A 14,324-nucleotide genomic window follows, 5' to 3' on the forward strand; every position below is an offset into this window, starting at 1 on the left:
TGAAGAGAACAAAATCGTCATTTCTGGAATATCGCATAAAACATTTGCCAATAAAGCACCGTTTCTATCCAGTGAGATGAAGAGAACAAAATCGTCATTTCTGGAATATCGCATAAAACATTTGCCAATAAAGCACCGTTTCTATCCAGTGAGATGAAGAGAACAAAATCGTCATTTCTGGAATATCGCATAAAACATTTGCCAATAAAGCACCGTTTCTATCCAGTGAGATGAAGAGAACAAAATCGTCATTTCTGGAATATCGCATAAAACATTTGCCAATAAAGCACCGTTTCTATCCAGTGAGTTGAAGAGAACAAAATCATCATTTCTGGAATATCGCATAAAACATTTGCCAATAAAGCACCGTTTCTATCCAGTGAGATGAAGAGAACAAAATCGTCACTACCTGATTAACTTGTGCTAAATATCACAAAGAAAAATCTAATTTGCTGCAGTAGGGGAAGGCACTGTATAATTTTTGTATACAATAAATTATGAGCTTCAGAGTGCGCAGACGAAACACGGTCATGTTATCTTATTTTCTGAGCCTGCTGTTTGGGAAATCCGTTGATTATAATGAAGCACTTTGACGAGACTTTGCTCAAGTATTTTAGAATGACAAAACTAGCATTTCAGATGCTGTGCAATGAGATCAGTACGTTGGTTGGTCCAGTTATGTTGTCCCATCACAAAGTCACATGTCTTTTTTTATGTGGATTAAGGAATTTATTCTGTAAAATTGTTTCCATCATAGTTTATGTACATGCTTTTTAACGAATAAGAAATTTATCCGACTTAGTTGAGCGCATACGTTTTTTTATGCAAATTTTTTTGAATTTATGAGCATCTTAGCATTTCCATCCAGTGTTTTTTTATGCAATATCCCAAAATGCATAAAAATAGGTGGATGGAAACAGCTATTGTGTTTGCACTGTTAGTTATGATGAAAGCATTTGTGAAAGTGCAAAACTGGAGTTGCAATGACGAGCAATGACGATTCATGCACTCAACCTTTCATGCGACAGAGTAGCTCAAAATATAATGCTATAATCAACACTCTCCATGATTAGTTCATCTCAACAACTGTAATAGCAAAAACATAGTAAAAGTTTTTGAGAGAGCTCCACATGTTATACTTATTTCACATGCAAAGATGTTAGCCAATTATAGCAGTGGGCGTTTACAGTGAAGTCTCACAGCAGACACGCCCCTTCCAAAAGAGCGTTCAAATCAGAGCAGTAAAATTAGGGTAGAAGATGTTCTTTTATTTCTAAATTATGACAATTTCTGATGTAAAAATCATACTAACATTATGTGCATCTCAGGAAACGTTATCAAATAATAAAAAAATGCAGTTAATGACACCTTTAAAGGGTCAGTTCACCCAAAAATGAAAATTAGCCTGTGTTTTGCTCACCCTCAAAGCATCGGTTTATGTGACTTTCTTCTTTCAGACGAATCCAATCGGAGTTATATTGAAAATTGTCCTGGCCCCTACAAGCCTTTCAATGGGGGTAAGCGGGTGTTGGTTGTCAACAGTTGAGAAGATGTGAAATAAAGTGTGCGCATCCGTTATAAAACGTGCCTCACATGGATCTGAGGGGTGAATAAAGGCCTCCTATAGCAAATCCATGCATTTTTGTAAGATAAATATCTATATTTCAAACGTAATAAACACTTTTTTCTCACATCCGCTGACTGTCATACGCGGAAGCCGTTCCGGCGGATGGCGTAGTACGTAGGCGTTGCGTGATTAGTGACGAACGCGGAGACAAGACAAAACAAAACAAAACAAAACGCTGTTCACGAATTAGAAGCACAAAATGTGGGTTTGTAAAGAAAAATGTCGGAGGATTTCAATACAAGCCAAGAGGAGACAAGGTTTCCTTTGCTAAAGTAGGTGAAACCTATAAACAAACTCGCGAGACTAGCATATCTCAGAGGCGCGCACGCTGCGTCATCCGCCTGAACGGCTTCAGCGTACCACAGTCAGCGGAAGTGAGAAAGAAGTGTTTATTACGTTGGAAATATGGATATTTATCTTACAAAAATGCATGGATTCAATACAGGAGGCCTTTATTCACCCCTCAGAGCCATGTGAGGCACGTTTTATTACGGATACACACATTTTATTTCACGTCTTCTGAACTGTTGACACCAATCTCCATTGTAAGGCTTGTAGGGCCCAGGACCATTTTTAATATAACTCTGATTGGATTCGTCTGAAAGAAGAAAGTCACATAAACCTAGGATGCTTTGAGGGTGAGTAAAGCATGGGCTTTACAACTCTCCAGGACATCCTTAAGTATGTGCCAGGCTTCGGCCTTGACTTTTCCATTCATCAAGATTCTCTGACGCAAACTGGTTCTTTTTCATCAACCAACTTCAGCAAAGATCAATTTGAACCGTTGGACTGCATCAAGCCTTTCTTTCAGACAGACAAGACGTGCAAGTATTCAAACTTAGTCTTATTAATTGATACATTAGGTATCATTTGCACCTTTTTACAAAGGTGTGTTTGAACTAAGAATCTGATGTTCCCTTCAGGCTTAAATCTGCTGAATATCAAATGGTTCCATAACTTCATATTCTTATTTTCTCTTCTCTCTACTTTATAACTAGTTATGATTAATTATTCATATTTCCCCATGAGCTGATTCGCTACAGACATGACAGATTCTATAGTTTCATGGAGAAAGCTATAATTATTAAAAAGTTTAAAAATGTATTATTAAAATAGAAATTAACAATTTTAAATTAAAATAAAATGCAACCTAAATAAGAAAAAAATTCAGAGACTAAATTGAAAAAATCAAGAGAAAAAAAATTCACCCAAAAAAATCTGAGACTAATTGTGGATTAACATTATTTAAAACCTTTTCAAGGGTAGCAACATGAAACAATTTTCTAACAATTTTCTTCTTTACTGCTCACTACAGATCACTGAGTGAGTGAGTGTGTGTGTGTGTGTGTGTGTGTGTGTGCCCCATGAGCTGATTCGCTACAGACATGACAGATTCTATAGTTTCATGGAGAAAGCTATAATTATTAAAAAGTTTAAAAATGTATTATTAAAATAGAAATTAACAATTTTAAATTAAAATAAAATGCAACCTAAATAAGAAAAAAAATTCAGAGACTAAATTGAAAAAATCAAGAGAAATTTTTTTTTAACTAATTGTGGATTAACATTATTTAAAACCTTTTCAAGGGTAGCAACATGAAACAATTTTCTAACAATTTTCTTCTTTACTGCTCACTACAGATCACTGAGTGAGTGTGTGTGTGTGTGTGTGTGTGTGTGTGTGTGTGAGAGAAGGATGAGAAGACAACCAAATCAACAGGTGCTGATGTCTCTCGCTGTGTCTAATCTGTCTCTCAGCTTTTCGGACATGAGCGATGGGTCGGGACCCTTTAAACGTGCACATGAAAACACTCCAAACTGCCATCGCCACGTTACCATGACAACAGCGCTTCCAAGGTAACAGGCGGGAACGGAGTGCGTGTGTGAGTAGAGTGATAAATAACAAGAGCATGTTTCAAACACATATGCATGCATGACCTGACTACAAACACACACACACCAGACACACTCTCTTTGCTTCTGCAACCTGTTAACTCACTTCTATAATAAAATAATCCTCTTAAAGCCTCATGAGACACATAATGCATGTGTTTGTGTGTGGTGACTTTATTACAGAGTGGAAACACACAGCTGTGACGCTGGCGTCAGTCAAACGCCACTTGTTGCACAGTTTAGTGAGGACGTGTGGGAGTCATCTAATTCCTGAAAACACTCACACACATGCAAGCATTCATGCAACTCAAGAATGCACATGCAAACACACACATTTGTGCATGCTATTCAAGCATGCATTCAGTTTGAGTGATATAGCTCAAGTTCTCAGTCCAGACAGACAGACAGAGTTGATGTCTTACCACTTGATGGTCGGTGCTGTCTCGTCTGCATGGTCAATGTGCCAACAACCGCCCCCATGTTGTCACCGTGGAAACAAGCGTGTGTGTGTGTGTGTCTGTCACATGTGTTTTCCACTCACTTGCTCACTCTCTTTCTCTGTCCAACCTTCATTCTGTCTTCTGTGATTCTAACACTCCTGCCTCCAACTGCTCGCTTTCTACCTCATTTTACCCCTCTCTCCAAAACCCCTTTCTCTTTCTCTCTCTCTCAAACACACACACACCTGTTCATCTTTACTCACTCCGTCTGTACAGCACATGTGAGAGTCTCATAGAAACATGTCTGGGTCATATTTCACCCGACAATCTTTTATTTGCTGAGGCAACTTAAATTCTCTGAGGCAAAGAATTATACACATTTTTATTTCATGCCGTCTTGACTACTGTAATGCACTTTATGTAGGCATTAGTCAGGCCTCCCTCACCAGACTGCAGGTGGTTCAGAATGCTGCAGCTCGTTTGTTAGCGGGAACATATTACTCCCATTTTGGCCTCTCTTCATTGGCTTCCTGTCCGTTTGCAGTGGCGGGCCCTAGACTTTGGAATAATTTGCCTTCACATGTTAGAAAGGCCCAAACACTTACTGTTTTTAAGTTTCTAGCTTAAAAACCTATTTTTATAACACTGCGTGAGAGCTGCTATTTTATTTTGTTTTACATTATTCTATAATGTTTCATAATATTTTCAACTTTGTTATTCTATTTGTCATATTGCCTTATTCATGCTTGTACAGCACTTTGGTAAACACATTAAACAAGTGCTAAAGTGGTAAACAAGTGCTTTATAAATAAACTTTGACATTGATTCTATTTTATTTTATTTACTTATTTTAACTAAAAGCAGGGTGTGAATTACGGAGGGGGTTTGGGGTGGTCTGACCCCCCTAAAGAAGGCTTGATCCCCCCCTGATGGACGTCAAAACTAGATGTAGGGGGAGTCAGATAGAAAGACGGCTAGCCTACGCATAATATGGAGATTTACTTGTAAATATTAATATGCATTTCTATAACCCTGGCTGATTTTAAAATATCATTTTGGCAGCCCCTGAAATGGGTCGTATTGACATTGCCTGAGCGGTTGAAGAATACGCTACAGCGCTCATTCAAAGACGTGCATTTATTGCTTGGACGGAGCAAGAACACCTAAAATACATGTGTATATCCAGTCGAGTGATAACATTTACCCTCTTCAAATGAATGCTGTTGAACTGAATTTACGGACCAAACTATTTGCTAAAATAACCATTAACAGCAATACAGCGGTTCTGTCAGATGTGCGTGAAAGCTGCATGTGTTAGGCTACTATAACATATGTGCGTGTTTTCTTTCAGAATCATCATTGACTGGTAGAAATACAAAAATAGGTTACATAACGATCGGTTTGTGGCAGAAACCGAACCGTATTTATATAATTTTTTACCTCTAATACACCACTATGTCCAACTGTCTTTGGGCGCGCGCACGGCATCCGGTGCGTGAGGTGTGTACGCGCTCTGGCGTAGTTTATGTTAATGGGTGTGTTGATATCCAGCCGAAGAGCAATCAACCATAACTTCAGGCGAGCAGGCTCAGAAATTGGGAATACGTGGAAAGTCACCACTCCCGAAATGAGTTCGCGCGAGAGAACGTAATCTTTTAGTTTTAAGTTGGTTTGAACAATCCGGATAAGCGCAAGTAAGTACCATTTTGATTAGCCGTCGTACCTACAATGACTGTGCACTGTGTAAACAATGAGTGACGTATACGCGCGAGAGATCACTTCCGGCGCTTACAGACCTCACGCACCGGATGCCGTGCGCGCGCCCAAAGACAGTTGGACATAGTAGTGTATTAGAGGTAAAAAATTATATAAAACTACCTACTGGCGCAATAGAGTATCTTTTTTTATATAATTTAATATTTCACTATTTATTTGTATTTTTGTATGTTGAATTAAAATATTTCTATCTAAAGCTACTTATTTTTCAGCTACTTTTCTGTAATGTCTATTCAGTGTTTTTTTTCTAAATGAACACAATGATAACTATTATCTTTAATATTTTAATCGGCATATGATGTGCATGTTAATTAATTAATCTCATTAATTTGAGATTAATTTGATTAATTGGTACATTACGTAATTAATTAGATTTTTCTTAAATAATCAATTGACAGCCCTGTTTAAAACATAAAAAACACACTGTGTAATTTGCACCCTGACTAAAAGGTAAGATGTAATATTTTGTAAAAGGAAAATTAAGCATATAAACTCTTTGGGACAAATAATTATTACGATTTTTAAAGATTTTTGTCTATTTTAATGACAACCAAGCACATTGCCCCAAAATTCTTATTACAATAAATAAATAAATAAACATTTATTTCTATATTTTAATGACAATTAAGAATATTTATCCTAAAATTCCTAATACAATAAATTGATAGATTTTATTATTTTCAAATATTTTTTGACATCAATGACAATTAACCACCCCCCAAAAAATCCTTTTAAAATAAAAACTTATTCGAAAAGATATGTTTGACATTTTAATGACAAATTCATTCTTCTTAAAATTCCTATTACAATAAATAAATATAATTATATTAATTCATTAGCAAAGATTTGACACAATGATCATTTAGATAATTTATTACAATAAATATTATTTAACTAATAAATAACTTTTAAATATATTTGACATTAATGATAATTAAGCCCATTCCCCTAAAATTACTATTACAATAAATAAAATTGTATATTTATATTGTATTTTAACTAAAAAAATTTCATTTCAAAATATTCATAAAGCATTGTAGAAGTTTAAACTCAAACTCAAATGACAATAATGTGAATAGCATTGTGAATTATAAAAGAAAAAAATTAACATTTTACAATATAAAAGTAAATTCATAATCAAAAATATATTTCATATTTCAAATATAATTCTTCAACAGGTTTTTTTTTACACTTTTCTCACACTTTGAAAGCTGCTTCAACGGGTCCACAGCATTAAACAAATAGTTCACCCAAAAGTGTACATTTGCTGAAAATGCAAATGAGTTTGTTTCTTCATAGAAAAAGATTTGGAGATATTTACCATTACATCACTTTCTCACCAATGAATCCTCTGCAGTGAATGGGTGCCGTCAGAATGAGAGTCCAAACAGCTGATTAAAACATCACAGTAACATCATTCTGACGGCACCCATTCACTGCAGAAGATCCATTGGTGAGCAAGCGATGTAACGCTAAATTTCTCCAAATCTGTTGCCATGAAGAAACAAACTCATCTACATCTTGGATTACCTAATAGTAAATACTCAGAAAGTGTTCATTTTTGGGTGAACTGTTCCTTTAACATGCTGCTTTGATTCATTCTTTAGGCCAAATATCAAATGCAGCATAGCATAATCATTCATGGACCATTAAAACTCAACATTACCGAAAAGATTCCACCAAGATGTTGAATGACCTGAGAGAAATATTGATTACAAATACACATTTGGTCGAAAAAAGTACTCAAAAATGTCATCTGTTGATGCTCATGTGTTCTAGATCAGTTACCTAATATGCAGACAGTTAAAGGGTAAGGAGATATCAGATGTGTTTTCTTATGATTGATAATTTGTTGAGGAAACGTCTGACATGAACGTCAATGTAAATGTCAGGAGCGGCACCTTCCTGCTGATTCATCAGCATTCCAAGGACTTGAAATGACACCATCATTAATTATTAACGAACGGTCATAATTACCCAAAGCTGCTCCTGAATCATCACGAGGTCAAAGCACAGGACTAATAAAGATTATTATACATCTGCTTAATATAACAAGTCTGAACCGAAGCAGAGGGTGATGAAGAATTTTATTGGGATGTGTTCAAATACCACTGTCAATCAATGCCTACCATTTCATACACTATTATTAAATATTATATAGTGCACAGTATGCAGTGAGCAGCACACAAGCAAGTTTTCTGCAGCTCACGGCGGTCAGATTATACCCACAGGAGACGAGATATCATTCAAGAAACATACACACTTCTGAGATATCAGAGGATCAATTACATAAAGGATAATGCAGTCAGACAGTCTTTAAAATAAACCCTGATAAGGTGATCCACTAAGCATCCCTCAGCGCTAACGACCTGCTCATTACACAGACATGGATCACGAAACAGAGGCGAGCGGGACATTTTGACCGTTTCTGACCACACGAGCAGCAGGAATCTGGCAATTACCACATTTCTTAGCAACATCTCACACCTCTTTTCTTCACTCCCATACACTCTCATAACGCAGTAACAGCAAAGACTGCTAATGTTGCTCAATATACTGTGTGACCCAACAATTAGCTACTTTTCTGGATCAATGGTCTACTAGTGAAGAACCTGTATTTGTGCACGCTTTGCTATTTACTTAAAAATAAATAAATGAATTAAATAAAATAACTGCATAAAATTTATTAAAATTATCATAATTTTAATTAATTCAATTTATTAATAATAATTAACATAAATATTAAATTAACATTCATTAAAAATATTTTAAATTAAATTAAAACTAATTAAAATAAAAATAAAAGTTAAAATGAACATTACATTGGAATTAAATAAAATATATTCATTTATTAAAATTATTTTAATTATTCATTTATTAAAAGTTTTCTTAGGAATAAAAATCTACCTCAGCTTCTGCTCTAAACTATAAGAGTCCTTTTACATTACTGTAAGGTTACAAATAACAACAGAGCCCAAACTTAAATTAAATTACTATTTTTTTACTTTAATAATCAACACTCAAATAAAACATTTTTAATTGCTTTTAAATTAACTTCTAAATTATACACTTTCTATTTGTTGTTGAACTATAATAATTTAGAGTCATACTATAAAAAACTGTATTTGTGCAAGCTTTACTATTTACTAATAAATAATTTAAATAAAATTAGGGATAAAAATCTACCTCAGCTTCTGCTCTAAACTATAAGAGTCCTTTTACATTACTGTAAGGTTACAATTAACAACAGAGCCCAAACTTAAATTAAATTACTATTTTTTTACTTTAATAATCAACACTCAAATAAAACATTTTTAATTGCTTTTAAATTAACTTCTAAATTATACACTTTCTATTTGTTGTTGAACTATAATAATTTAGAGTCATACTATAAAAAACTGTATTTGTGCAAGCTTTACTATTTACTAATAAATAATTTAAATAAAATAATTACATAAAATTAATTAAAATGAAAATAAAGTTAAAATTATCATTCATTAAAAATATTTTAAATTAACTTCAAACTAATTAAAATAAAAGTTAAAATGAGCATTCACGTAATCTGAATTAATGTAAATAAAATATATTCGTTTATTAAAATTCGAAATATTGAGTCTAAATTATTTTATGAGGAAAAAAATCTGGGATGATACAAGAAACATGAAACTAGCACAGCTACAAAGAAAATCTGTTGCCTGGAAAAACAAATATTAAACCACAGAATCGACCAATGAGAATCAAGTATTCCCAGAGAGGCATATAATAAGCTTATTTAATAATTTAAAAAGTCATAAGCTCTAGTTAATGTGGAGTGTTAATAAACGAGATGGCTTTATGCAACATGATCCATCAACTGAGAGGTGAAGCTACATGAAAAGGTGGCTCGTTTTCAAAAGGATTGAAAACTTCAAATGAATAAATCTGAATGAAACACTTCCACTGCAGAAAGAAATAATGATTTAGATTTTAATAAATCATGCATTGCAGTAATCAGGACTCAGATATGATGACGGCTGTGAGACGCTGCATCTCCCCCGTCTGTCTGTCTGCGGTTTCTCTCCTCCTCTTACACTCAACAGAAACAGAAAGAAATATGTTTGTCTCCAGACATGCTATGAGTGTTTGATGTTTTACACCCAGCAGCGGTTTAATAAAGACTGAAACGGAGATGGAAATGAAAGATGAGGCATGAAAGAGAGAGAGAGGAATGGCCCCAATAACGTCCCCCCGTCCCGGTGGAAGGGGAATTGGCTATAGAGTGATATTACAAGGTCGCTGACAGAAGGGATGAGAAAAGGCAGGATGTGTTTTGATGTCAGTCAAACAGATTGAAGGAAACAATGCGTGTCGGAGAACATGAATATAAATGTTGCTCGTTCACATATGTCTGTGTATAGCAGGTGAGGTACTTGCTCTGACATGCCTTAAAGAAACAGTTCACTCAAAACTGAAAATGTAATCGCCCTCATGTTGTTCCATATTGTATATTTCTTCTGTGAAACAAAAGATACTGTATTTTGAAAAACGCTGGTGTTCAAACAATACTGGACTCCACTGACTGTCATTACTTGGATGAAAAAGATAATTCAGCAGAAAGCAAGTAATACAGGTTTGGAACAAAATTAAATAATTTCATTTTGGTGGACTATCCCTATATGGTGATTATTTTTCCCAATCAGAGAAGCAACTATTATTTCAACCAAACAGTTATTAAATACTCAAAATAAGAATAGATTTAGTAAATAAAATATATAGTTAAAAAAATACATAATCATGTATATTTAAAGATAATTCAATATATATATATATATATATATATATATATATAAATTAGTGCTGGCAAACGATTAATCGTTTGACAGCACTAATTATATTACATTTCATTCACAGGTCATTTTTTTAAATAATACATTATAATATAATATGCTCTGAAATAATTTCAATAATATAAAAATAGTATAATAATTTTGTTAAAAGCCAAAGTAATGAAGGCATGTTTTCCACAACTATAAATAATAAACAATAAATAATCAATTCAATGAAGAAGTATGGTATATCACCTTCTTTCATATGCACTATATAGTAACAAACAAAAATATTTACCTACAGCACAAAATATTTAACTTCAGCACAAATCACTTCACATCTGTTATTCTGACAGAATGTGGAGGAACACAAAACTGTGGAACTTAAATAAATAAATACATACATACATACATATTTGTCTCTTTCACCCACACACAAACTTATCCCAATGACCCCCTTTACCATAGCCTTCTATAGTTTTATTTAAAGCTAACCCTAAAAATGATTATGAACTCACAACCAAAAAAATTATAATAATATTTTATGAGCTCATTTCAGGGTAGGTAACAAGCAACACACACGAGCAAAAACAATGATAAAGTATATCTGAGGGAATTATGCAGCAGTAATTACAATGCACATAACAGCATAAATCAAATGTCATTTTCAGAACTCGCAATTCAACAAATGATCACACACAAAAACCAAATATGCACACGTCAGCTCAAATTATAAGTCTGTTAGTCTGGTTAAAATATGATTAAATGAACATTATGGATGCTATTTGTACATAACGTATAACGTATTAGCTTAATTCTACCATGCAACCTGATTATTAAAACTAAGTGACACTACCAGAAATCTCTGACCAATATTAAGTCAAATTTGTTTATTAATGTTTTCTGTAAAAAGTTATTTACATTGTCAAATACATTGTGAAACTTTCATTGTACTGTCATACAATCTTTAAAAACATTTTTACCATTGTAACTATTTTCTGCAAAAATTACTGTAATTTTTGCAAAGGTATTGTTTTAACTGAATAATTGACAAGATATGGTCTGTCAGAGCTGTGGTTGAGAGGTAGAGTGCACATATGTGGATGAAGGGTATATACGGTAAGGAATAATTGACGAAGCACTGCTGAATTATTGAAAATTAAAGGGGTGGTTGACTTTTTTTTCTAGGCTTGATTGTGTTTATGGTGTGCAGTCTAACATGTGTTAATGCTTCGTTTAAAAAAATGCATTATTTTTCACATAATTTACCTTTATTCCACACCACTCTGTCCCTTCTCCCATAAACACGCTGATCATTTACTGCTTTTATGAAGCCCCTCCCTCAGAAATACGTGATGGGCTTAGATTGGTTAGCTAGCCCAGTGTGTTGTGATTGGCTAAACCGCCTCTAGTGCGCGCCTGAACGTCCCGCCCCTCACCTCAGCGGCGTGTGCTCCGTTTGTATTGTAAACAATGGCGTCGTTAATATCGCTTATCAGTTTGAGCCCGATTGAGACGCAGAGGATATTATTGAAGAGGATCGTGGAGAACCTGTGCAAGCACGGCTTTTAATGGTATGTTTTTTGATTATTGTTGTCTCATACTTTAAGATACGCTTGAAATCGCAATCAACCACACCTTTAAGGTACACCTATAGTGGTCCTGCTCTTTCAGCACACACAAAGTATTCACCAACAGCCCAGTTACCACATGTATAGGGTCATATAATGTGTTGATCAAAGCATTTTTAGGATTTTGTTCATAAAATGCTTGTGCAGAAATACTTAATTACACTACCGACTGTAAATAATCACAGATTCAAAAGTAATCTTATTGCCAGCTTTGAAGGGTATTTAATGTAATCATGAGTTATAATATATATAATAATAAAATCAATTAAAAATAAAATTATTTTTTTCATTAATGAACAACAACAGCAACAATTACTTATAATAATAAATAATTATATATAATAATTACTATTGAATTTAAATGTATTGATTTTTATTATTAACATCAATTTTATTCATTTAAACTTAATATAATAATAATACACTCTAAAAAATGCTGGGTTGTTTCAATCCAACTTTGGGTCAATTATGGACTGACCCAACCGTTGGGTTAAATTTTTACATTAAATGTTTAACCCAAAAGTTGGGTTAGTCCATATTTGACCCAAAGTTGGGTTGAAACAACCCAGCATTTTTTAGAGTGTACAATTAATAATAATAACACATTTAATAATATTAGTACTACTATTAACAGCATTCATTAATTCACTCATTCAATTAATCATTCATTCACCACAAAACAGAGTTCAAGAAAATGTTTCCTGTAAAAAAAATTATAAATTTTTGTCATTAAACTCAGGTGATTTGAGTTTTAATCTGGTTCGAGACATTAATCACTTCTTTCCCTCTCTCTGCTCCCACTGCTAATAAAAGTGCCAAATGGCTGACATTAAAATTTAATAAAAAGCAGAACGTCTGAATTTTTTTCACGACTCTACTGATAAAGAACTCACTAAGGGCAGTCTAACTACTCTGATCTGCTTGGCGTCTCGCTCTGCTGATACTGACATATTACAAATAACAATTAGCCCGTGATATTCATTTTCCACAGCTGAAGTCACACAGCGCTGGCGGCTGGCCACATCAGCCTGATGCCAACATCTCACATCTCCTCCTGCTTCACTGCTCCTCTGCTATGGCCATTTCCTCCAGTGGGAATAACGCAGATTCCAAAATCTGCATTTGCATACAAAAAAGTAACATATACCGTGGTATTACCATAAACATGCAGCATGGAGATTTTGGCCATGTACAATGGTAGTACCATGGTGTTTTTTGCATGCAAATACCAGAGTAAATTAACATGGTAATCATTCCGTATTAGGTTTGGGCCGATAGACGATGCCATCGTCCATCGCCGATGGCTGACAGACATCACGATGTTAAGCTGACATCCCAGTTGCATATACCGTGGTATTACCATAAACATGCAGCATGGAGATTTTGGCCATGTACAATGGTAGTACCATGGTGTTTTTTGCATGCAAATACCAGAGTAAATTAACATGGTAATCATTCCGTATTAGGGTTGGGCCGATAGACGATGCCATCGTCCATCGCCGATGGCTGACAGACATCACGATGTTAAGCTGACATCCCAGTTCCGTGTTCGGAAATGAAATTAGGTGTACTACGGAAACCCTAGCAGGGTTCCTCAAATCTTACCCTGGAGGTCCAATGCGCTGCAGAGTTTAGCTCCAACCCTGATCAAACTCAGCTACCTGTGATTTTCTAATGATCCTGAAGACATTGATTAGCATGCTCAGGTGTGTTTGATTAGGGTTAGAGCTAAACTCTGCAGGAAAGTGGATCTCGTGGGCCATATTTGAGGATCCCTGCCCTAAAGGGAATAAATAGCCTACGAGATGGGAGGATAAAAAAAATATTTCAATACTTTTTATCGCAAATATATTGTTGGGTAAGCATAGGAGATTGTATATAAATTGCGGGCATCAGGGAGCCGCTATTGAAACCGCTTTCGATTGCGTGCTCTCATTTTACTTTCACTTTCGAGACTCTTTAGGATACTATGGAGCGGCAGAATTTACCTCACATTTGACAAGATTAGATGTTTGTCATTGGTGCTCAGGATCTGCAAATCATTCGCCATCGTCCTATCAGACATTTCTCCTTACTCTGTGTATGTGGTAAGTGAACTTTCATGTACTGTAATGCAACAGGCTACCGCTAGCAAGCGGCTAACCTTTTAGTG

At 34.7% G+C, this 14,324-nt stretch overlaps 1 protein-coding gene across 3 annotated transcripts in view; it reads right to left on the minus strand.

Moving 5' to 3' along the window:
• The window catches only part of kcnip1a (Kv channel interacting protein 1 a), an 84,829-nt gene that overhangs the window by 21,703 nt on the left and 48,802 nt on the right, over positions 1-14,324 (minus strand). The window lies entirely within an intron of this gene.

Source organism: Sinocyclocheilus grahami, unplaced genomic scaffold (genome assembly GCF_001515645.1).
Source record: "Sinocyclocheilus grahami isolate Dianchi unplaced genomic scaffold, SAMN03320097.WGS_v1.1 scaffold447.1, whole genome shotgun sequence".
In the NCBI taxonomy this organism is placed as follows: domain Eukaryota; kingdom Metazoa; phylum Chordata; class Actinopteri; order Cypriniformes; family Cyprinidae; genus Sinocyclocheilus; species Sinocyclocheilus grahami.